This window comes from Pleurodeles waltl, chromosome 2_1 (assembly GCF_031143425.1).
Source record: "Pleurodeles waltl isolate 20211129_DDA chromosome 2_1, aPleWal1.hap1.20221129, whole genome shotgun sequence".
Classification (NCBI taxonomy): domain Eukaryota; kingdom Metazoa; phylum Chordata; class Amphibia; order Caudata; family Salamandridae; genus Pleurodeles; species Pleurodeles waltl.
Genome location: NC_090438.1, coordinates 104,371,607 through 104,398,721, shown reverse-complemented (window position 1 = coordinate 104,398,721; position 27,115 = coordinate 104,371,607).

Genomic DNA, 27,115 nt, shown 5'->3' with positions numbered 1-27,115 from the left:
CTTCCTGCAGCTGGGACTGACTCCTTACCCTTCCTTGACGCACTTGGGGCTGGCACCCTGTCTGGCTGGTGCCCGGGATCCTTTCCCACCTGGAGTAGTTGGGGACACTATTGTGCCCGTGCATTCGGTGACTGAGGTGCTTGCCTGGGTTTTGGCCGCCCTGGCCTGACGTGAGGAATGGGTGGGAGGGGTAGGGAAGAGGTCAATGGTGGAGAGGAAAAGCTTCTTAGGGACATTGGGGTGGGAAGAGGGAGATGGTTTGGGAGTGGAGGCAGAGGGAGTGGTGGTAGGAGGTGTCTGCTGTGTTTGGGTTCAGGTGCATGGGCTGGATGCTGTTGTGAGGTAGATGGCTGTTGGGTGTCTGAGTGCTTGCGTTTGTGTACTTTGGGAGGAGGGGCACAGACATAGAGAGGACGCAGGGGACGTGTACATGGAAGTGGGGGTGGTGACTGCTAGTGAGGGGCGTGTACTGTTAGGTGTGCTGGTGATGGTGGTGGTGGATGAGGATGTAGTGCATGCAGGTGTGAGTATAGACACAACTGGGAGGGAGGTGGAGGACGAGGAGGAGGGGGCCACAGTGGAGGCAGTGGATGTTGGTATGTCTGCTTCTGGATGGTGTTTGTGTGAGTGCCTGTGGGATGAAGTGTGGTGCTTGTGTTTGCCATGTCCACTCTTGTGTGTTGTCCTGTGTGCATGCTCGTCTGCCTGTGTGCTTGGGATAGGTTGGGGTTGAGAGGAATGGGATTGGGATTGGGAAGAGAAAGTTGGAGGGGGGAGGCTGGAAACAGGGACAATGGCTGCCATCAGAGAGGAGGCCAGAGCCTGGATTGATCTAATTTGGGCCGCCAAGCCCAGCTGCCAGCCCCTAGATGGCATTCACAATGGTTGACTGCCCAACAGAGATGGATCGCAGGAGGTCAATAGCCTCCTCACTCAGGGCAGCAGGGCTAACTGGGGTAGGGCCTGAGGTGCCTGGGGCGAAGGAGATGCCTACCCTCCTGGGTGAGTGGGCATGGGAAACTCACTGAGGGGCTGCTGGGAGGGCGGTGCTGGTACAGGGGGTGGCAGCTGTACCTTTAGCTGGGGTGGGCACAGAAGTGTCCGCCACCACCAGGGAGCTCTCATCAGAGGAGGTATCCGTGTCCGAACTGTCCCCTCCTGTCTCTGCCGTGGTGCTCCCCTCATCCTCCGTCCCACTGGTGCCCTCACTGTCAGTGGATTCGGCCTCCTGGGTCCTGTGGGATGCAGCTCCCTCTGTCGCCGGTGCCTCTGCTCCTCCGCCAGATGATGCTAATGCACATAAGGACAGGGTGACAAAACAAAAAGGAGGGGGAAGAGACAAAGGATACACTTGGTCAATGGCGCCAACACCACCACCTTTGGCGTACACGACACACTCACACAGAGGGAACAGCCATACGCACTAGGCAACGCACAACCAGTCACAATGCTAGTCACCAGCCCAGGGACAGGGACGCCTAACGCCATTTGCAGCATACCTGAGACCCACAGACCCCTACCCAGTAGTGGATGCCTATTAGCTTGGTTGGAGGACTTTCATATCAGAACCCTGCCCAACATGGGGCCTACTCTGCAATGCCAGGCCTGGGCTAGGGGCACACACAGGGCCCACCCCCCCACCCGGATACCACCCCACCAGGCGCGAGTTGTATATTGGGGCACTGTACTCACCCTTTTGTTGCTGCTGTGATGCCCCCAAGTGCCCATCTAGCTCCAGATAGGCCACCGCCAGTATGTGGGTCATCAGGGGGATCAGGGTTTGATGGGCACCCCTTCCTCATTGGGAGGCCATCTCCAGCTGGGCCTCCGCGGTCTTCCGTGCCCAGCGTCTTAGGTCCTCCCACCGTTTCTGACAGTGGGTGCTCTGCCTGCCGTAGACCCCCAGGGTCCGCACGTCCATTGGCAAAGGCACGCCATATACCCTTCTTTTGATGGGCGCTGACCTGCAGAGAAATAGACACAGGGAAAGGTATTAGTCCGACCATCCTGCCTGTTACATTCATGGCACACCAGGCCCCTTCCCATCCCCATTAGCACAGACATGGCCCACCATACATGCTGCACACTGCCCAGGGCCCATCCACCACCAACCCCCTACATGAGGCCTTCACACACAGCACTCCATGCAGTCACGCCCCATGCATCGTACTCACGGTGTACTCACTTGTTGGTCTGTAGGCCCATACAGCATTTGGTACTGGGGTAGGACCCCATCCATCAGTCGCTCCAACTCCGCTGAGGTGAAGGCAGGGGCCCTTTCCCCAGTCACACGAGCCATGGTCAGTTCCAGACACTGATCACAGCAGCACATGCAGTGTAGGTCCTCTCCTGTTGAAAGTCAGGTAGCAAGTGAGGAATTAGATAGAAAATGGCGGTGACGTCCGCAGCGGTGTGTACCATCACCACCTGCGTAAATCACCATTGGCCACTGTACCACATAGGACCCAATGTTAACCAATGAGGAGTTGCACAGCGGTTCTCGACTGCCTCCCCGTAACGGTGCACAACATCAGCGGAATTACCTCATTTCCACCTGTCCCTCCATACAGGACAGGCGGACGCCATTTCGGGGGGGTGGGGCAGGCCATGGATCCTAACTGCGTCACAGTACACAAATGCACCATTTGGACATGTCCAACAAAATACTGTTACAATCACAACATGCATTGAACTGTAGTGGTTGGAATGTAGAGATAATGACCAGCTGCTCACTATTTTACCCCATAGTTTGCAACCGCTGCGGATGAATAGGAGATGGAGACATGCCCCTGTGTACAGACCCCTGGTGGACTTGGCAACAATGGAGGACAGGCACATTATCCTCACCTATAGACTTGACAGGGCAACAATCACGGAGCTGTGTGCCCAATTGGAGCCTGACCTAATCTCTGCTATCTCTCACCCCACCGGGATCTCCTCTCTTGTGCATGTCTTATCAGTGCTCCATTTCCTGGCAACTGGCTCATTCCAAGTGACAGTGGGCTTGGCAGCAGGAATGTCTCAGCCAATGGTCTCAATAGTGCTGACCAGAGTGTTGCCTTCCCTGATTAAACACATGTGCAGCTACATTGTTTCCCCCAGGTGGAGAATTTGGTCAGGTGAAATCTGATTTCTATGCAATGGGACATATCCCCAACATTATTGAGGCTATTGATGGAACACCTATTGCATTTGTCCCCCCACCCGGCGGAATTAACAGGTGTTCAGAAATCAAAAGAGCTTTCACTCCATGAATGTGCAGATGGTGTGTTTGGCGGACCAGTACATCTCCCACATCAATGCAACGCATCCTGGGTCTGTCCATGGTGGCTTTATCTTGAGGAATAGCAGCATCCCAAATGTAAGAGGAACGTTACAATGAGGCACATGGGTGAAGAAGAAGAATTATAGCGAGGACCTTTGGCCTCTTGAAGACTAGGTTTTGTTGCCTCCATCTAACAGGTAGATCCCTGTGCTATTCACCCAAGAAGGTCTGCCTGATCATCGTTGCATGCTATATGTTGCACAACCTTGTATTGCATCACCAGGTGCCTTTTCTGTAGGAGGAGGAGGCTGGAGATGGCCGTGTGGCAGCAGTGGACCCTGTGGACAGTGAAGATGAGGAGACAGAGGATGAGGACAACAGAAGTGCAATTATTCGTCAATACTTCCAATGACACACAGGTAAAACAGTGTAACTTCACATTTAATTGACAGTTTTGTGTTTGGCATTGTAACTGGCAGGCTATTTTTCCAACTTCTATGGCCACTCACTGTCAGGAATCCCCAAAGTGCCTCCTGCGTTATCTGTCAGCATCTCCAGGGATTAGGGTTAAATCATATCTATGTTCTTGGTTAAACCTTCATGTTTCTAAGTAAACATATTGTGCTGTGTTACACAATTTGTTTTTAATAAATGCTTGTTTTACCAATGCATTGTTTGCTAATTTGAGCAGGTGTAGACATGGGCTTCTAATTGGGTGTGGTGTAGACATGTGTTTCTAATTGGGTGTGGTGACTCATCCACATGTGGAAACTCAACTGCTTTCCTGATTGGCTATAAATAGCAGAGTGAAGCATGCCTCCCTGCTTGGCTTTGTTTTCCTTCCTGATCTCAGCATCTGATTTGGCAGTCCAGCCCCTGCTGTCATCCTCATATTCAGGACTTTTGAGGCAATTCTTCTGTTCGTTCCTGTACCAGCTGACACCAGGCATTCCTCCAGCACTCCAGAAAAGACTGCAGCTAAGTGACTAGTATTCTCCAGGGAGTTTGTTCTTTGAGCGCCACACTTTCCTAGAACAGCTGGTGTATTTCAGACCTCGTATTTTGGCAGAGTGCTTATCTTGAAGAGACAAATGCATTTCTGAACATTCTACATTATTATTGTAGTTACTTGCCTAAATGTGCTTCAAGAAATCTGCTTGAGCTCAAGTACTACAAAAAGTTACGGTGCAATTTTAAAAGAGCATTTACGTGACTTTTCTTTCTCTAATAGCATAACTCTTGGATTTAAATTGTGTCATTCATGCCTCTGTTTCAGGTTTGAGGAATTTGCTTTTGAAGGGTTTTTCACACACACAGTGAAATCAAACCAAACTGTGCCACCCTAACTGTTTAAACCCAGAGTGGAAATTTGTATTTCTTGGATTGTTTTTGTTCCTTTTAGTTTAACCCTATGCATGCAGGAAAGTTATATGTGATATAATTAATGCCCTTGTTTGTCTTTCTTGTGCATGATAAGTGCAGCCACAATTCTAATTGTAGTGTGCAACAGTGAATCTCTGTGAAGCCAGCCCTGCAGTACTTATTGTTATGGTACTCAGTTTGCGTTTTTGGTAATGCAGTGTTAATAATTGTGCCAACAGTTATTATTATCCAAAAAAGTGCTGGAGCATCCCGGTGCTCTTCTACTGCTCCCGTGCCCATATCAGAAAGAGAGATTCAGTTTCAAGGAAGTTGAGTGCACTAATTATACTATCACTCTGTCAACAACGACCTGCCCCCCGAAGATACCGGGTGCCTGGCTGGACCTGCAAGATGTGGCAGTTTTTTGTCTCTTTCTCTTCCACTCCCCCTTCCCTTTTGGGACACCTGCCAGGGTTTCTGTGTCCACCAGTAAGTACCAAGAGGTGTTCCAGGAAGTCGGGGGCATACCATCGCCCCTGCAGACATCCTGCTTTTCAGGTGAGTGGCCCCATCTCAACACTCACTCTACCCTTTGGCATCTCTATTTGCAGATATTGGTGTCCCATTATCACTCCTGGTGTGTTCACTGTAGCCAACTACAGGTCTTTCCTATGTATACATTACTGTACAGTTGAATTCCAATGTTTAAACCTTGATAAACGAATACATACTTAAATCATTTGACATACTCCATACTTGTTTTTTTTTTCAAAGTGTGGTTATTTAAGTGCTAAGAAGTAGAGGGGGAAGTGCAATGGGCTGGGATGATGATGGAGGAAAGTGAAGGATAGAATCCAGTCTATTTGTGTCACAGGTGTATTGTCCAAGGGGGCATAGGAAGGGGAGCAATGGCAGTTCAAGGTGGACAGGGTAACAGAGTGGGACACAAGGGTGACAATCAGGAGAGTCTTATTTCCTGGTGGGGGTCTTGGCAATAGTCTCTGACTTCTGCCTGGATCGCAGGGAACGTTTGTGGGGTGGTTCTCCTTCTGCAGGGGGAGGGGTACTGGTGGCCTGTTGTTTCTGTGGCGGGCCTCCTGTCCACTAGCGGCAGTGGAGGTGGAGGGCTGTTCTCCGATTTGGCTAGTGTCAGGGGCCCGATGGTGTGCCACTGACTCCCTCATATTGTTTTGGCCATGTCTGCCAGCACCCCTGCAATGGAGACCAGGGTGGTGTTGATGTCCTTCAAGTCCTCCCTGATCCCCAGGTACTGTCTCTCCTGCAGCTGCATGTTCTCTTGCAACTTGTCCAGCATCTGGCCCAGCATATCCTGGGAATGTTGGTATGCTCCCAGGATCGCGGTGAGTACCTCCTGGAGTCGGTTCCCTGGGCCTGTCCTCCCCCTGTCGCACAGCAGTCCTCCCAGCTTCCCTGTTGTCCTGTGCCTCTGTCCCCTGAACCGTGTGCCCACTGCCACTGACCCCAGCTCCCTGATCATCCTGTGTTTGTGGGGTGGCCTGGGGTCCCTGTAGTGGTGATTGATGTGTCCTGGGGACAGAGGTATGGGCCTGCTGAGTGGGTGCTGTGGTGGTGTTTCCTGAGGGGGGAGGCTCTGTGGTGGTATGAGACTGTGCCTGGGTAACCGACAGTCCAGAGATACCTGATGGACCAGGTTGGTCATCCAGATCCAGGCAACCAGAGCTGCTGTCATCACTGTGGGCCTCTTCTGTGGGGGGGACTGGATGTTGCTGGTATCTCTTTTCTGGTGACATTGGCTGGGATACCTGTGGGGATGTAATTGCAGTGTTATTGTTTCTGCGTGTGACATATTGTACATGGGTGTGTTGCCCTCTATGGTTGTTATTGCCCTGGCAGATTTGCCTTGTGTGAGTTGTTATTTGGTGGGCTAAGTGATTCTCTCCAGTGTGCATGCAGTGGTGATAGGTGTCCATGCAGGTCTGTGAGGGGTGTCCATGCATTGGTATTGCATGCAGGGCTTGGCATTGGTATGAGTGGGTTGTGATGGTGGGGTATGTGGGAGGTGGTGGAGTGATGGGAGTGAGGGTAAGGGTGGGGATTTGTGATGGCATGCAGGTGGGGGGGTGATAGTAATAGAGATTTGACTTACCAGAGTCCAGTCCTCCTCCTACTCCTGCCAGGCCCTCAGAATGCATGATTGCCAAGACTTGCTCCTCCGATGTTGTAAGTTGTGGGGGAGGTGGTAGGGGTCCACCGCAAGTCCTCTGTACTGCGAGCTGGTGTCTTGCTGCTACGGAACGCACCTTCCTCCGTAGGTCGTTCTACCTCTTCCTGATGCCATCCCTTGTTCTGTGGTGCTGTCCCACAGCGTTGACCCTGTCCACGATTCTTCGCCGTAGCTCCATCTTCCTAGCAATGGATGTCTGCTGCACCTGTGATCCAAATAGCTGTCTCTCTACCCGGATAATTTCCTCCACCATGACCCTTAGCTCCTCCTCTGAGAACCTGGGGTGTCCTTATGGTGCCATGGGTGTGGTGTGAGTGGTGTGGGTGAGGGTGTGTGAGGTGATGTGTTGGGGTGTGTGATGTAAGATGCATGGGTGGTGTATTGGTGATGGTGTTATGTGGCTCTGGTTGTGTGGGTGATCTTGCTGTATCTCTCTGTTGGCAATTGTTTGTAGTCGTAAGGGTTGTGGGTAATGTGTGTGTGTGTTTTATAGTGGTGTGTGCATGGGAGTCAGGTGTGTGTAATTTGAATTGTCCAATGTGGTGTTGTTTTGTATGTGTGTGTGTATTTTTAGCGCAGCGGTATGTACCACCAATGGTTTACTGCCATTGAATGTTCGCCGCGGTTATTCGTGGGTCATAATGTGATGGGCTTTGTTCTGTTGGTGTAACGGTGTGGGTTTTGCTACAGACAGTTTATAACTGAGCTTTGGGCTGGCGGACTTGTGTGTGTGGCTATATAGTGAAGGATTAGTATGTGTGTGTCACAATATGGTTGCGGTTATCCGCTGCCGCGGTGTTATGTTGGCAGCAGTCAGCATGGCGGTAAGTGGAATTTACTGCCAATGTCATAATGAGGGCCATTGTCATGAAAAGAGTCTGATCTTATAACAAGCAGATACAAAAACGTTGCAGTTCTTCTGTGTGATACAACCAGTTTGTAGTTTATTTGTTTCAAACATAAATCAAACATAAATCTTGTCCCTATATGTGTATGGTAAGTGGGATTTACCGCCAATGTCATAATGAGGGCCACTGTCATGAAAAGAGTCTGATCTTATAACAAGCAGATACAAAACGTTGCAGTTCTTCTGTGTGATACAACCAGTTTGTAGTTTATTTGTTTCAAACATAAATCTTGTCCCTATATGTGTATGGATGTTGGATTCCAAATGTACCTTAGCCAACGCGTGTTTCGTGTAAGGGAACAACCCCACGACTTCCTCAGGGCAGATGCAATATACATTTTATAGCCACTACTGAGTTCACAAGTCCTATTAGGCAAGCTCCAAACATAATGCCCCATGTTGTATTAGCTTATAAGCGTTGAGGCAAAGACTATTGGTGAAGCGAATAAATTAAAACCGCGAATGAAGTTTGCAAGTACGCTAGGGTAGCGTACTCGCAACCTTCATTCGAGGTTTTAATTTATTTACTCCACCAATAGTCTTTGCCTCAATGGTAATATATGTAATCTCTGGTCAGTAACCCTGTGAATGTCCTCAGTGTCAACTCCCAGATGCAGATTTTAACCATAAGACACGTGGGTGCCCTACCCTTAAAGTGTTTTGGACTGCAGTCCTGTTTCAACTACACCCCTTGCTGGGCCGCTCTCTCTCCCACACCATAGAAGCTTGCCTTCTGGGAGGGTTCTCCAGACCCAAATCACACAAAGTGTACTCTATGTTCATCGACCTGGCCCTTATCTTGGCCAAATGCAGAATAGCAATGGTGTGGAAATTGGTGAAGGGGCTAATATTTGAGGAATGAGTCAGGACACCACTTAGTCTAGGGTACAAGAATAGCACTCATTAGGGAAGATGCAAAAGGGTTAGGTTAGGAAACCCCCTATAGAAGACTTGTGGATGGAGGTCCTAGGGAGCTGGGAAGATCCGCAAAGGAATGAGCACTGGGAGCTAGATGCACGAGGGAGTTGAGATGAGGGGAGCGTCAATGGTGAGCCGGATGAGGGGAGAGGTGCTGATCCTCAAGTAAGTGCTTTGATCACTCAAGACTATGGGAAAGACTCTATATTTTTGACGACTGGCAGACTGTGCCTCCTAAATTACTGTAGGAGGTGGACTGTCCGCCCCACCCTGGGTGTGGAGACTGTTTATCTTCTGGAGACTATGCGACATATACACCCCACTCACACATACTGAGAAGTTCTCTGCCAACATCCCATTGCCACCCCGAGAAGCTCCAACAGCTGCAATGAGATATTTTCAATCATTAAGGATTGCACCTCGCCCTCACCAACATCCCTGCCTCCCAGCATCTCCGCGACAACCTATACAACTTCTTCCACAGCAAAATTGCAAACATCTACAGCAACTTTGCACAATAATCCATCCCAAGAGAATTTGTTGCTAACTTACCCACCATCAACCAAGGCAGCCACCTGACCAAATTGGCAAACCTCACCATAAACAACACAGTGGCAATCATGTGGAACATTCACTTAGTGGACCCAATGGACCCATACCCCCACCAAATCTACAACCTGGAAATATCACCAATCAGCACCACCTTGACCCATATCATCAACACCTCAATTACATCCGTCACTTTTCCAGATGAATGGAAACTTGCAGAAATCAACGTCCTCCTCAAGAAGCCTCACAGCCAACCTGAATCAACTGAGCAACTTCGACCCATCTCCCTGCTTCCTTATCCAGCCAAAGTGATTGAGAAGGCCATCAATAAGCAACTCACAACCCACCTCGAACTTTACCATGTTCAAGACAACACTCAGTCAGGATGCAGAAAGAACCACAGCACCAGAACAGCAATCATTGTGGCCACCTATCACATTTGAACTTGACTGAGGAGAAACAGCAGGCCTTATCCTGCTCAACCTCTCTGCACCTTCAAAACTGTCTCTACTAACATCCACATTAGAAGGCTCCACCAGATTAGCATAAAAGGATCCACTCTCAAATAGATCTGTACCTTCCTCACTGGAAGAACCCAAAGGATCAGGCTGTCACTCTTCACATTAGAGACCAAGAAATTGAAATGCAGAGTCCCACAGGGATCGCCCCTCAGCCCCATCCTTTTAAACATACACATGACACTGCTCATCAACATCATCTGATCAGAAGACATTTCCATCACTTTCTACACTGATGACATCCAAGCACCGCCAAAACCAACTTCACCAACTGCATGACAACGGTATCAGAATAGTATCAGACTAGATGCAAACCAACTGCCTGCAGTGCAACTCTGACAATACAGAAGTACTGGTCTTCGGCAACAAGACCTCCCCATGGGACTCCACCTGGTGGCCGTCGGAACTAGGACCAACACCCACACCCACAGATCACGCAAGAAATCTAGGGATCATCATATATGACAACCTCAACATTATGGTTGAAGTCAATGCAGTGTGCACCTACAGCTTCCACATCCTACAAATGCTGTGAACAATTTTCAAATGGTTGCCTCGGAACACCAAACAGACCGTCATGCAAGCACTCATCACCAGCAGGCTGGACAATGACAACATTCCATAGACCGAAATCTACAAATAACCCCAATACAGACTCCAGACATCCATAACTCCGTTACAAGAATTATACTTGCCCTCCCAAGCTGCACCCACATCACACCACACGTAAGGAAGCATCACTGGCTCCTCATTCACAGGTGAAGCCCATTTAAACTTCCCACATACACCTACAAAGCCCTACACAACACAGGATCAGAATACATGAACAGCCACATACACTTTTACCAACCCACTAGACACCTACACTCTACCTCACTCTCCCTCGCACACATTTCCCATATCCACGAAGGCAAAACTGGAGGTCGCTCAGTCTCCTACATCACACCCAAGACCTGAAACAACCTCCCTCGTCACATCTGAGCCTTCACCTCACTTCTTAAGTTCTGCAAGAAGCTGATGACCTGGCTGTTTGTATAAGCACCTTGATGACCACAAACCTACACACCTGCCCAAGAACATGGATACCCTCTTGGGTGGTTAGTGCACTATACATATCAACATAACATAACATATAACATAACGTAACATAAAAAAGTGTGCCTCAAATTAGAAAATCTGCTGAGTATTATCAACATAGCAAAAGTCTAGAAGTGTGGGACTCAAACAAATTTAGTGCCAGGAGGGTCAATCATTCAGGACCGTAGATACTCACTGTGGCACTTCTCAATGCACATTGATAAAAGGAATAGCCTGGCCTCCCACTCCATAATCCACCAATCATGAAATAAAAATGGGATGGGAGGCCATATTTAATTCAGCAATAGAGGACTAACAAAATACATCCTTCAGAGTACAGAATAATACAGATGTAATCTGGTGTATTGGTACGTAATGATCCTTTTACATGGGCAGGATGAAAGCCAGCCCGAGTGGAATGAAGCAACCTACCTATTGCTCTAGGGAGAAACAAAGTTCTATGATTTTTGCTGGAAAGGGAAAACAGGGGTGGGTCTGTAATTAGACTGGAAAGTGTGAAATAGAGGTGGTTCTGTAATTAGAATGGATGATGAGGTCTACTGCCACTTTTTCTAAAGAGGGTCATCTCAGCTTATTGGGTGTGTGCTGTTAAAAGCATACAATTTTAGCATGAGCGATAAGCTATTTTTTCATCACTCTATGTTTTCCTCTGGGCTCATTTGCATAAAGGATACTACATTTGGCCCTTGTGCAAGACACTTTTACTTGTGCCTCCTCCTACTTCTTAAGGGGCTTGCTGACAATTTATTTTGGATTTGGTTGCATGGTTATGTCAAACACAGCCATTGGTTTAATTTCTACATCAATGTCTGGATCCAGGTAGCCTCCCTAAGTCTAGTTGGTGAGCACAATTAGCATCTCCAGAATATTTCTTAGATTGCATCTTTAAGTGCATCTTCTAAGTACTTCTACCAGATACCATCTTCCCGGAAGATTTTATCAAAGTTTTCCACAAGCTGAATTGTTTATAGAATTTGCCTGTTTTTCAACTGAAACCTGAAATAAGGGCTTCTGTGACTTTCTACAGTGTTCCTCATCCTGCCTGTAGCAATATTTACTCAGACCTGTTCCCCACACTGCCGGGGTTCCTCTTTGATGAGCATGCTCCACCATGCCACTATCTATGGTCCAGTCTTGGAAGCTCTGACTCCCCTTCATTCTTTGTTGTTCTGTGTTTGTTTGCTTAAAGTTTAAGGATTTGTAAAGTGCACGGCTACTTGAGAGTGTGCTGACCAGACTAAGTGAACATCATTGCAAAAGAGGAAGACCATGCTAGTGAAATGCAGAGAGAAATGCCATGTTTTCAAATTCCGTCTAAAACAATGCTCATCTTCCACAGCACGTAGATGAAAGGGAAGAGCGTTCCAGGCCATGGCGGTAAGGCAGGAGAAAGGAGTGCCATCCCATTTTTCCTCTTTTATTCGAGGAACGGTCACCAAAAGGGGTCCTGAAGAGTGAAGGGTTGTCGCCAGAAGATCAGGTGTAAATCACTTGGCCACATATGCAGGGCTGGTCTGGTATAAAGCTATATGAGTTGAAAACAGACCTTTGAACTGTATCCTCTCCTTGCAACCAGTGTAATGCCTTAAGGTGATGAAGAATACATGCCCTTCTGGGAATCTTCAATAGCAATCAAGCATCAGCATCCTGAGCCAGCTGAAGTCTCTTCAGATGGTAAGCCAGAAGGCCCCAATAAAGGGCACAAAGAGCATTGGCATAGTCAAGCCCAGAGGTAATGGGAGCATGAATAATAGATTGTTTGGGTCTCCAGTGGCAGTAAACACATACATTTCTATATGGATTTGAGGAGTCCAAAACATTAGCCCAAAAATGCTTGCCACCCGGGGATGAAAAGTGACAAGATTATCAAACTTTACTCCCAGATTGCGTACAGTTCAGGCCGGGGCAGGAGGGTCCGGGATATTACTGTGGCTTTGTTAGTACCAGGTGGCCTACTGCATTGAAACTGATTGCTGTTGCAGATCTCCTATGCATATTTACGGCCCATCTCCATCAGGTAATTCTCATCATGGTATCCGGTAATTTTAGAAAAGTGGTAATCACAAGTAGGACTCAAAGGTCTTAATATATGCAAGATCCTGTGTCACACTAGACAACAAACCCACTACATTTGCACTACAAGCCCGGAACCTATCTATGACGTCTATATAACACTTTGGATTATTTCAGTCCTCAGAAATGTATCTGTTTAAGGTATTTCTTGCTTGATTCTTTTCTTAAAATGCTGTTCAAAGGATAGAGTAATTGAAAACGTTTGTGGCTAGGTGTGTGTTCTATATCTTGATACATAAATATATGAAGGTTTACACCGTGGTGTAGCATGGGGGTCATGGGCCTTAGTGCAAGCAATGAAACTGGGCCCCCAGCTGGTATTAAAATACTGATATAAAGGGGATGCAGTGTGCTCATCATTCCCCTGGGCTCTGGTGTTGCTGCAGCTGCTGCACTACTATTATTTACGGGTCTCCAAGTTCCTCATTCTCGTTATTCCTTCTTGCCTCAATATCTCCATCCTGCTCTTCTCTCATTTCCTTCATCTAGTTACAGTTTGCCTCACTATCCCCTTCTTCAGTCTTCTGTCTCTTCCCCCTCTTTTGTCTCTCACTCATCCTTATTTCCATCTTCCCTTAGCTCCTTACTTCTGGTTCCTTTCTCCTCCTTTTCCCTTGCCCATTTTGCTCATCCACATCTCCTTTCTCTTTCTCGCTCAACTTTATCTCCTTCCCCCATTCAGTCACCTTTTCCTGCTCTCCTCCCCATTCTATTACCTTCTCCTTTTCTTTCATCACTTTTCTCTTTCTTCTTTATTGTTCTGTTATCCTCTACTCCAGTTGTTCTCAACGTTTTGACTTCTGTGGACCCACACTTTATCATTACTGGAACCTGGGGACCCCCACTGAATCATTATTAGAATCTGGGGACCCCCACTGAGTCATTACAGAAGACGGGACCCCCATTCTAAACATTGTTGATGATTTGAACCACAAAACAAAACACAAAAAGTACGGAAACAGGCATTCCACTAAACACATCCACAAATGATAATACATTTTATTTAATTTGCACCCACTCACAACCCCACTCAGACCCTCATGCACTCACTCACAGAACCACTCAGACACTCACACACCCACTCATAGACCCACTCAGACTCTCAGACATCCACTCATAGACACACTGAAACCCTCACGCACCCACTCAGACCCACACAGACACTGACACACCCACTGAGATGCTGATGCACCCACTCTCACACCCAGACACTCTCACAGCCACTCTCACCCCCAGATACAACCTCTCACACCTATTCTCACACCCAGAGGGACAGGCTGCAGGGTATAGCCACAGGACAGGCTTTGCGGGCAACCCCCGCCACGCACAGCAGAAGGCTGTGCACCGCGCAAGGTTGGCTGCTTATAGGGGGCTGGCCACAAGTCCTGCTGCCAAATGCCACCACGCACGGCCAACGGTTGTGTGCGGCCACTGTATGCGGTGGTGTTTAGATTAACGTACAGTTATGAAAATCACTGTGTATTAAAAAAAACATAGAAAGACACTGAAAAAAACACAAAACAAAGGTTACATGGACATTATAGTTAGGAAATTGAATTAAAAAAAATATAGAAATTCACTTAAAAAAAACAAAGGTTACAGGGACGTTATTGTTAGACTCACAATTTAAACATACAAAACCAAAGAAATTAACCTGTTACAGTTATTTCAAGTAACTATAACTTGTGCCCTAATGTAATTATAACTCACACCCTCGCCATACACTGCTAATTACCTCACAAATTACGGCACTCATGACATCTTTGATAACAACATTGATAATATCAATGTAATATTTGCAGCAAAATTTTTGATTTTTGAAGAAAAAACTGTGGGGCACGACTTATAGTTACATTAGGGCACGATTTAAAGTTACTCTAACTATAGCAGGTGAATTTCTATGGTTTTGTAGGTTTAAAACGGGAACCTAACTATAACCTCCCTGTAAGCTTTGTTTTTTTAAGTGAAGATATATATATATATATGTACACACTTTTGACAAGCCTACTGGTGAGGCCTGAGACAAGTCGTGAGGTAGGTATCCTAGCAGACTAGCTCATGAATATACATGAGCCAGCTTGTTCATTTTAATTGGCTCTCCCAGAGCTGTTCAGAGCTCACTGAGGACACTCACAAAGGTAAAGAAAAATAGAGGAACCCATATGTGGAGGTCATTTGTTTCGTGCAGAAAGCATCTTCATAACTCTGTCATAAGCCGAGGCGAGACTCGGTAGCAACAGCTTTATTAACTACAGAAATACAGAAATATATCCATCCCAAAGCAAGCTGTAGTCGAAATAATGAAGAAAACCCTGATGCATAAATGAAAAAAATTGTTTGTTGACTATACTAGGAATAATGATGCATTCAAAGCACATTCAGAGCCTTGGACGAGATATTTCGAATACAATTCAATATTCACTAAAGGTAAAAAAAACACATTCCTTTAAGAAGGAACAGAGGGCAGACCGAGTACCAGCCCATTATACAATGACTCCTCAGAAATCTGCGAAACACTGGCGAAGTCTGTCTGCCACTTTTTTTCTCATTTTTATTTGATACTGAGGGCCTGTTTTACAAAGGGAAACTTACATTAAGTGTAAATTTAAGATTTTTTGCAATTCAGAAAAATAATTTTACCGGTAGTATATTTTTATGTGCGGAGTGGAGTCTCCACCACGTGTAGATACTACTCGTAAAAGTCCTTTGTGAATTGCAAAAAAATCGTAATTTACACTAAAGTGTACGTTTACGTTTGGGAAGTAGGTCCTGAGTGTTGACATGTTGAAAATATGCAATGCAGCATGAAATGCAATGAAGACAGTTGTAATCATACTATTCCTATTAATTGCCTGGCCTTTCATGTCTTCTATGTACAGTGCCTGTTTTTCTGTTAATGGGCAAACCGCAGATATCTGTGGGTTATACACGGTTAACGTGTCGGTACCACCCCACTGGGAAGGTTTGAAAACCACATGTGGATTATGCCGGCTGTGGTGAAACCAGACACGAAACAAATGCGAAGTCAAATGATATTCATTCACCAGGAAATGTGATTTTTTTTTAAGTGGGGTACGGGTTGCTAGCCATCCGATGAGGTAAGTTGGGTACCACAGCTAATGTTCTGAAATCTAGGCCCTGATAGTCAATAGTTCCGATGAATGAGTCTGAATGGTTCATTTTTCAGTAAACACCAGTGACTGAACTCAGTTCTCAAGGAGAGATTAGCTCATTCCACAGTGTTGAGCTTCACACTACCAGTGATCTTCCTCAATGTTTCATCTACTTCAACAAACATTCATTAATTAAATTAGCAGCTCAAGAGCAGAGGTTTCTGGCTGGGACATGGCTTGCGGGTAACTTCTGCAGGGATTTTGGGCCTTTGCCAGAATTCTTTTTAATTGATGGTGCAGAGAGCCTTTAATCTGAACCTAGCTTTGACTGTTAGCCAATGAAGATCCTTAAGAGCAGACTTCCTGTGATCCTGTCTTTGAAGGGTAGAACACATTCTTGCTGATTTTGTACCTGTGTAACCTGGCAATGAGAGTTTTGGCTGGGGAAACCAGTGTAGATGATGTTACAGTAGAACCAACGAGATGTGATGGTGAGGGCTCTAAGCTGGTCCACCTGATGGTCGGTTTGGAGCAGAGTGAGTACTCTATGGTTTAGAGAGGACTGGATCTTTATCCATATGTCCCACCAAGGACTCATGGTTAGTCCAGACCACGACTGTATGATTATTAAATGATTATTTGAGGTGGCTTCCTTTGAATATGAATTACATTAAAGAGTGTAGTTTCTTTTCATATGGTAATCTCAAAGGATTAACATTACAGAATTATTCAATATTGGAACCCTTTCACAAAAGGTTTAGGAAAGCAGAAAGTCCTTCCCACTTGTCAATATGCACAAGTCAGATATTAGTTTCTTCTTTTTGGTTGCAAACTAGCTCAAACTCCTGAATACTATTCTGTGTAGTTGTTTTTTTAATCTAAACTTGCCAGACACTTTTGTTTTGTTTTTGGCACTTAGGGAAATCTTGAAGAATGCCTTTCCTCTTTTTGAAGAGTTTTATTTTTCATAGTCGTTTTTTGATGATAAGTTTTCTTTCCAATTACTGCTTCCCACTTGCTGATTCCCAAGACTGGTGGTTCACTAATGTAGACATTGGCCATCTTGTATCACTGTTCCGTCAGGCACACGCAGTGATAAAAAGTGCTGCTTCCAAATCTTCTGCTTGTTCACAGTTTTGGCACCGAACGGAGTCCATAGAAATGTGACGTAGTGAGTACAGGAGAATGCAATGAAAGATTGGTTCAGAATGCTGAGTTTGCAGTTACCCGCAGAAGAATAAAGACGTGCAATATTCAGCTCCTTGTGTTGCGTAGTCATTGGTGGTTACCCAGGCTGGGGAGGATGCTACAATCCACAGTGGATTTCCTACGCATTAGATGGCCATTATGTAAAAATGTGAGGACGTGACGTATGGAGTGGCTGGAGGAAAGTGAGTGTGGCAGTAAATAAATGGCAGAGGTGTTGTCTTGTTCTCCCTTTCCCTCACCAGGAGGTGTCTTACAAAATTGTAAAATAACTGGTGCTTTCCAGCATTTCTAGATAATAGTCTAAGAGAGAAATCTGAGGGAGTAACATAAACTCTTGCGCATTACCAGCATCCTCGACTTCCTCAGCTGAAGATGGTGAATCCTCACTTTTTCAGTGCCCTCCTTCTCCTTGTCATACTTGCTGAAGTACAGACCACCTAGTATTTTCAAAATCCTTCCTCAATAGTAATTTCTTCCTCTATCATTGCCTTTCCTTGCTTTTCATACAGAGTATGGATAGCTACAGACCTTTTTAATATGTATTTGGTTTGAGAAGGTTAATTGCTGTAGATTTTAGCATTCTGAAAATGATCTTTAGCATACTTACTTACATCTTCAGCTGACCATGAGGAAAGAGCAGTTAGTTTTCTGTTGCTGATTACTCCATCCTTGTTTCTTCTTCCCTTAAACTGGTCTCATGACGTCCATCCGGGCCCTTAGCGAATGGCTTGCTTTGTCTAAGTATCAGATGTGAAAATTACAATCAAACAAAGGAGGATGTCCTTGGTTTGTTGCTTCTCCAGGCCTGTTTTCTGTGCCAAAATGTCTTTATTTAACTAAATAATATAAAATACAAAAGCCTTTGAATTATTTTGGAATTTGTTATATCCATCACATCATATTTACAAAAGCTGTTAAAAACATGAAGAAATGGGTGTACGATAGAGACGTGCTTTAATGTAAAAAAATCACCAGAGACAGGTGGCAGGCAAGAGGAATTCTCTGTAATTCCTTTTCCCACAGCTTAGAGACATTATTAGAGGCAGTATCATTATCAGATGCAGGAGGAGGAGGTGTTGCATGGTGTAGCTCCTTGACAAATACTGTACAAAGGGCAGTGCTTAATTTGTAAAGGAAAATGTGCCAGAGCCCAATGCCCTCCTCTTAAACACGCGGCTGCTGCAATTAAATGTGTGAACACGGAATACTGAGGCAGCATAATCCTGAAGCCAACTCGGGCCTCTTCAATTTATGTAAAGCCACTCCCTGCCCCTTCAGCTCACTCTTGCAGCTTTCTACATTCTCCCTTTGTGACGCTTTTTCGTTTTTCTCTTCCTCTGTCTTTCCCATATGTGTCTTTTGCTCACAGCAAATGCTTGAGGCAGAAGAATAAGCCCCGGCCCTCAAAAATAAGTGCCAGTGCTCAGCACCGGAAACAACAAGCACAAATTAAGCACTGACAAAGGGTTTAATATTGTAAAATCTCTGATAAATACAGTAGAATGGAGACTTTCCATAGAGAACACGGGGATAAATTCATCTGGAAGAAGTTCTACCTCCTCCTTGACAAATACCACAGGAAGGGGATTCACATAGTTTATTACTAAGATATCTTCTAACAGATTCCCAGGACGTGGGGAGGGAAAAGAAGACAGGTCTTCATTATTGGTAATTTTATGTTTACAGTTTAGTTTTGTGTGAATTAAATTACTTTTTTCTTTTTAAAAGTAAAAAACTTGCTAGACATTGATTTATGAACTGCCATTGTGTGTTTTGCAGAGCTCTGTGCTTTTAGTGCCCACGACTTAGCTAAGCCTTGATGTGCGCTGTCTGACAACCCTCAGGGTCAAATGCTAAAGGATGTGCTTCAAGATCATATTGGGTCCAATAGTTAGGTGGCCCGTGGACAACATAGGTAAAAGACTTCAACCGGAGCCCAGTAAGCCCTGATTGCTCTGGGGCATCTCCCCCAACCACTTGCCTCAAAAACTGCATTGGAAATGTATTGTTATTGCCCACTTGCCCAGAAGAAACCAGCTTCCCTACAATTCTTCAAGAGCTTGCCTCACGGCACCACAAGCTGCAACAGCTACAGTGCCAGTTGCCACTGAAACCTCAACTATAAATGAGTTGTAACTCATGTTATTGAGAGGGCATCCCCATACATTCCAAAATGTTAGAAGAGCCAAGTGGAAGATTAAAAAAAAAAAAAAATCAGAGAATATATTTCTCCCATTGACTTCTATTGAAGGAGAGGGGATTTCAGGTGGGAGACAGCCAACATAAAGCCATTTTTGGCTTAAACAATCTGTTTTACCATACAGGTGCACTTTCCCTGTTTGCACCATGGTGCACTTTAAAACCGGTGCCTCGGGCTACAACAGGAAAAGTGTTCCCTTCTATGGTGAATGTGCTGCCCTCAGGGCTGCTGAGAAGTCACACTGGCCTGGAAAGCAGCTCATTCAAGCGAAATACGCAGTAGCTGCTTTAAAGTCGCTCCATGTTTCACTGTGCAGGTGGCAACCCACTTGCACTTTTAGGAGGCATTAGAGATCCCCTTGCAGGTGGCTGCAGTGAGTGACTACTCCCTCCTGCAAGCACCCCCTTTCTCCCTTCCAGAAGGCTGCCATCAGTGGATGCACTTTGCGCCCACGTCCATAATATAGCACAGGAGAAGAGGCAAAGAGATTCCCTCATTTGTATGAGGACACAGACCCATGCAAATTAGATAATGCTCTCTAATGATAGTGCTGCATGCTATCTGTAATACAAAAGGGGCCACACAAGCGTCTCCTGCCTCTTCTGTGATACCAAAGTGCCCTGGAGATGCACATAGCAGGTGCACATGCCTGTTACGCCCCCATGGCACTCTCTGTAATAGAGAGAGAAATTGTGTTGCACAGTTTCTTCTAGTCTCCTTTATCTTTGTAGGAAGAGGAATTGCATAAACGAAATGTCAGACGATCTTTACCGCTCTACCTTGAATTAATGTCATTTTTTTCATTCCTCTCAGTCTGTCTTGGTCACCCTCAATTCTAGTAGAGAGGGTCTTAAACCTTCTGCTTCTCTATCATCACATGGGTCGAATGGGCTATTTCCTCGGCTTATAAGGCATCTGGTCAAGACGTTCCCTCAGCTATTACGGGAAGATCTTCTAGGGTGAAGCAAAAGGGGTTTTCTTGACAGAGATATGTAGGTACCTATATGAGTTACTCTGCACACATTTATCCAAAATTATCATTAGAATATTTCTGCTTTTGTCCAGGTAGGTTCTCCAAAACAGTCTCATCTTCTGTTGTTTCTGATCCTTGTGTTAAATGTTATATTATTATAGCTATTGGTCATTAACAAATGTGTTGGATAATGTTTTTGTGACTAACAGCAGAATTAAATCTTGATACATCTTCACATAGTGAGGTCTGGGATGAGGAACAAAAGGACGCAAAGGTAATGTCCCAGTTACTTACCAGTAGCCAGCCTATGCTCGATATTTTAGAACCTCCTTTGGGGAAATGAGTATTATGTGGGAAAGTGTTTGAGTAAAGGTACTAAAAATGGTATTAGGACTAAAAATGTAGAGGGCAAAGACATTTAGCAGTTGGAAAATATGTGATAGTCCGTTTGGTAAAAGGAAAGGCAAACATTATTTTGATAAAATTCTGAGGTGCAGGAAGCTTGGTTAAAACTGGACAGAACTGGTGCCCTTTGAGAACCAGTCTCCTTCTTCATTCATTGGAATGCGGAGTGGCATGAGAATAGATTCCATGGGAATGGCAGTGCCATTAAGGATGGGCAATCAGTTAGTTCCCCTTTACTGTTTTAACAATTCATGAACTTGATATAAAGCAAAAACATGTGGTATTCATCCACCTTAGAGCATTTCTCCTTCTTCTGAGTACTACCACATCACACTTAAAAAGATGCTGGCAAGAAAAATCTGTCTAAAATATCTGGTTCTCACTATGCTGAATAGGTGGTCAGTCTTGCAGTTGATTCTTCCCTTGAGGAGTGCTGTTCAGTCGAGCAGTGGCTAGAAAGGACAGGAGCAAATGTGCTAGTACAGGGCAGACCTAATTTGAGAGCACGCCTTGACTCAGAAGAGGTGCTCGGGACAGATCAACCATAAAGGGCATCCTTACCCACAAAATGGTGCTTACAAAAGCATCCTTTCCTAAGAATGAGCATCATTACCCAAAAAGGTGCTTACAGTAGTAGTGGTACACACAGGAGCTGGCCTTAGACTGGAAAACAGAATAATAATGAAGTATGCCTTTATTAGATTTATGAGGAGCACATCAATGCAATGGGCTGAAATTACTCAGAATGCACCCCAGTCCATCGTTTTGTAGCCCACCATGCCATCTCAAACAGGAACCAGCCTTTTTTCGAAGCAGTCCATGTATTGCCAGTGCTTCATTCGTAAAAGAAAGAGCCACAGGCGGTGTGATTAAATGTCAGTGTGACAAATATCAAAGCTGATAACTTTGAACCACCTCATGCCTCTTTAATCCACTACCAGACACTCCCGACCCCTTAATCTCAATCACATAGGTTCCTGCTTTCTCCCTTTGTGACGGTCTTTATCTTATTCTTTCTTGTGCTCAGAAAGTTTCTTTTGTGAAAAATAAGTGCAGACCCCCCAAAAATAAGTGCTGGCACCCCCCCACCAGCAACCACCGGCTCAAATTAAGCACTACATATTGCACCAATAGTAACACCCCAGCTTGACCAGCCAGACTAGTTCCCCTCTGAATAGGAATAAGCAACATCAGAATGGTGTGGCCTATTTGGTCCTCTGCAGTAGGGTGCAGCTTGAGTCCTATGGCACAGTGAGCACGGCACCCACATGTGGACATTTGGGGCGTTGCAATGAAGGAAACAAATAGGTGATGGGTGAAATGCTGGAATTGATCTCAGCCACTGGTACTTGGGCCACATCAAAGTAAATCGCATTCCATCTATCACTTTGTTGCTTGTTCCAGTTAACGCTTCAAGTGCGACAGGTATGCCCAAACATGCTCACTGAGTTGAAGGCCTCGTGCTGCATCTCACTCAAGAGGCCGAGATAGGCCACAACGAGCCTGCGGTTGCTTTTGGAAGGTCTCCTGCCTGGCAGTTTGGGATGGCCTTCTCTCCTGAGGAGCGGGATTAGTGCTAATTTGCGTAAGGCAGGCCTTTCTCTAGAGTGGCATGCTGGAAGAAAAACAATGGACCGGAATATGGCCCAGAACGCTGAGATTAATTCAAGCATTCCGTCCATCACCTTGTTGGTTAACAGAATTTTGGCAGCCCTGTTGAGAAGTGCCCGTACTGTCCCATTAAATTATAACAGGATTTCTTTTAAGAACTGGTATTTGTCTATTTGAAATATGTCCACACTACTGAGATGAAACAGCATCTCTGTTGAGAAACACTGATTTAATTTTATTTTAGGTGTGGTGCCTTCAGTGCTTAATTTGTGCTTATTGTTTCCGGTGCTGAGCACCGGCACTTATTTTTGAGGGCTGGGGCTTATTCTTCTGCCTCAAGCATTTGCTTCGAGCAAAAGACACATACAGGAAAGACGGAGGAAGAGAAAAAGGAAAAAGTGTCACAAAGGTAGAAAGCTGCCAAAGTTGGCTGAAGGGGCAGGGAGTGGCTTTTAATGAATTGTAGAGGCCCGAGATGGCTTCAGGATTACGCTGCCTCAGTATTCCATGCTCGCACATTTAAATGCAGCAGCCGCGTGTTTAAGAGGAGGGTTTTGGGCACCAGCAAGTTTTTATTTACAATTTAAGCACTGGGGCCCGTATTTATACTTTTTTTAGCACAACATTTGCGCCACTTTTTGACGCAAAAGCGGCCAAACTTACAAAATACCGGCCCATATTTATACTTATTTAGCGCCTTATTTGTGTCAGTTTTTGATGCAAAATCGGTGCAAACTTACAAAATACACTTGTATTTTGGAAGTTTGCACTGCTTTTGAGTAAAAAAATGACGCAAATGCGGCGCTAAAAAAGTATAAATATGGGCCACAATTGTATTTTGTAAGTTTGCGCCGCTTTTGCGTCAAAAAATGACGCAAATGCGGCGCTAAAAAAGTATAAATATGGGCCTGGGTGCCTTCATGAGAACTGCTGGTGTCTTCACCTTAAGAAGGTCAGCTTTGTGGAGACGTCAGTGCACTTCAGCTGGGATTGCCTTCTCTCCTTGTGCTTGTATTTTCTGATTTACACTGGTGCCACTCTCCAGAGAAGTGTTGCCTGCCCCACCACAGCATCATCCTGCCGAGAAATGTTTGTACTGGCAAAAGTAAAATACGGCAGGCTTGATGACAAGTGCTTTACTGACATTCAGAGCATGCTGCCCTGCTGGGAAATGATGGTGCACGTTCATTACATTGATAGCAGGCCTGCTTTTGGTGGGCATGTACTCTCCCTCAAGCTTCCCACATTGCTCAGCAAAGTGATTGCTGATTTAAGTCAATCCCCCATTCAGTCCCCAGATTCTCAGCAGCAGCTGCCAACTCATGCAGGCACTCAGAAGCCCTGGTACTGTTCTTTCAAGAAAAGGATTAAACTTTCTGGAACACGCTGGTGTGGTACCAAGTGTTAAACGCGTAGAGCTGGTTCTCCTCCATTGAAAGAAAAGCTGTGTGAAGAAGTGTTGACGTCCCATTAATGACATATGGCGGTTCTGGCAAAGTGCCATTAAAAGTTTAGCATGTCTGCTAATAAGCGTCACAGCTCATTAAAAGACATTGCAGCCCTGAAAAGAAATGCTAGCCATGTGCCTTTAAAAACCACTGAAAACACGCGTAACATCGCTGGCACTGGCCCACTAAAGGGGCCATCTGGTGGATAATAAAAAAATAGATATTTTTGCCCAGTTCTGCATCACTCACAATAGTGGTGCTGAACTGTTTTTAGAGTGGGGAAGGGGGGAGCTGCCGTCAGTGTTACAAAACTGAGCCCTTAGGGACTGTGACAAATCAAAGCCTTTCACAAAAAACAAGTGTAGCGAATGAGCCTCGCCCATTCCGCCTGAGAGGGTAAGGGTGAGGTATGTAGCTGGTGGTGCATTTTGGAGCACGTTGTTACAGATGTGTGGTGGCGCACTGTCATTTACAGACAGCACATGGTAATAGGGAGTTATGTTGTACAAACATGCAGTTTTACTTATAAACTGTATACCGCAGAATCAGGTTCTAACTAATATTTGTCATTTGTGCATCACTAAATAAAGGCCCGTATTAATACTTTTTTTAGCGCCGCATTTGCGCCGCTTTTTGACGCAAAACGGCGCAAACCTACAAAATACAATGGCATTTTGCAAGTTTGCGCCGTTTTTGCGTAAAAAAACGACGCAAATGCAGCGCAAAAAAAGTATAAATACGGGCCAAAGTGTCTTCATTGGTCCTGATCGTATCAAAATCTTTATTTCCATCACACTTCAGAATTACAAAAAATCCCAATGTATGGTTTTCTAAATGCTAATATTTGTACAGTTAATCTATGAGTATTTAAATTTTGTTGTGTCAGAAAGAAAATTACATCCTACAGTCTTTCCTTTCACACCAGCAAGATTGTTAAATAGTTTACTTTAGAAAAAATGATCTTACTCTGCAGCTAGAGAAAGAAAATTAAACATTGATTTTCAATTTAAAAGAATAAGCAGCAAGTAAGAAGACTTTACTTGACCTTTGACCTCTGTCTTTAAACACACAGCAAATGTGATAAGATAAGAACAAAAAATAAGGTAATATTTATTGCTCAATCACCTTATGAAATCAAGCATGGTTACTTTTGGGGTGCTGGGGCACCCCCGAAACCTTTACTTCCAGCACCTGTGACTAACAATCACCAACAGGCATTCTAGAATGTTGCTTTGTTTGACAATGTGTGCTTGGGTTTGGAGACATGTTATGTCATCATTCCCCCAATGATCTCTTTAAAATTGTAATAGTTGTAATTAGACATACTGGGGGTGCCAAAGTTATAGAACAGGTTTCTTGTGGGGCAGTGCTAGTGAGTACCACTAGTCATGCATGCCACGCTGCTGGGGACTGCTAGGAATGTGTCATGACAAGTAAGAAGGGCTTTAATAGGTGACAGTGCTGTCACATTAACAGTGCACTGTTGAAAATTCATATTGTGCCATTAAAAGGATTTCATCCATGCTGACAAGCAGTTGTACTCTTCAATTAAGTATTTTTGCCGAGTAAAACTGGCATTGTCTCATGAAAATGAAAAAGTCCCTTTAAAAGGGGTATGTGCGACACTGTTAGAATCACATCAATAAGGAAACTGGGGTTATCACAAATTTATAGACAGCGACATAATGTCTAGTCGTAAATGGCTCTGAGTGGGAGAATCAACAGACCTCTAATTAAGATGTCATGCTCGATTCATTGCATGGTGGTTTGTAATAGAGGAAATTAATATATTGCTCAAAAAAACATTCAGAGAGGGCACTCTCTCAGCCATTGGTGCGTTGAAGTGTCACTCATATTGTAGTTCATCCCACAGCAGACAAGGTGGTTTAGTTACGGAGTTGTTCACAGACCCTCATGTTGCGCAAAGTGACACCAAATTTTGCATTGACCTATCTGGGTGTGGATTGGCAGAAAAAACTTTGAGCAGAGCATAAGGCTCAGCTAGGCATATAAATATGACATTTAACCTGCAGGTATGGCGGGCCTTTCTTGCGTATCATGTTGTGGACGAGACAAGGGGTTTTGAAGACATTACGTTTCCTAACAGGTAACTAGCGAAATTCTTTGAGCTTGTCTGAAATCAAAGTGGTGGGGGAAGACTGAGGACAATTCTAGCCTCTGAGTTTTGGGCCTCATAAACAGGCGGGATCACATAGTCCGGGATTTCTCAAATAAAGGGAGTTTCTGTAATCTAGTTTGGAGGTGATGAGGGAGTAGATGGCAGTGGTATGTGTGTCATTAGGAAGTAGAGGGAATATTTTCTCAGCATTTAAAGAGAAGCAAAACAAGCAGCAGACACGTGACTGATCTGTTTGAAAAATATAAGTTTTTTACCTATCAGAAAGTCAAGGTTTTTTACATGCTCTGAAACAACCGGAGTAGGGCCATGTTCTTGTGGACAGCAGGACGGGGACCAGCTAATGGTACTTTTGCCAAAGAACACTATTCATACTTGGTCTCCATTTAATTTGAGACAGTTCTGGTTCATCCAGCAGGCTATTGCTTTCCTACAGGGCCAGGAGTTAGAACTAGTGTTGGATGTATCTTCATTGATGGCAAAATAAATCTGTGTTTCATCCGCATAGGACATTATGTTCACACTGAACGAATGGATGCTGGTAATGAGAGGCTGCATGTGAAGACCAAAAACAGATGGGGGTATGGGTGAGTTCTGAGGCACTCTATACAGAAGACAAGGATTGCCAGAATGAAGGAGATGGAGAGAAACTGCTTGGGTTCTGCCATTCAGGTAAAAGTCGAGCCATTTCGGAGCCCTCTGGCGGATACTGTCCTGAAGAGTGTAATGAAAAGTAAAGTCAAACACAGCAGAGAAGTCCACTAGGACCAGACCGGCCAGTGTCCCATCATCAAGCATGCACCTAAGGCTTTCTGTGACAGCAGGAAGTGCAGTTTTTATTTTTTATACTTTGAGCTTCCCAAACACCAGACTGGGCGGTTTCTAGGAGACAGTTCCCTTCCAGAAAATAAGGACAGCTGTTTGTTTACTGCTTTCTCGAGGATCCTAGCTGGCAGGGGCAGCAAAGAAATGGGCCTAAAGCTGTTAAGAGTGTTAGGGTACGTAGAGGGATTCTTCATCAGAGGAATGACCTGCGCATGCATCCAGGAAAGAGGGACTGAGGTGGTCTTAAGGGGCAGGTTGCGGAGATGTCAGCTCCAGTGAAGATGTGAGCAGGAGAAGG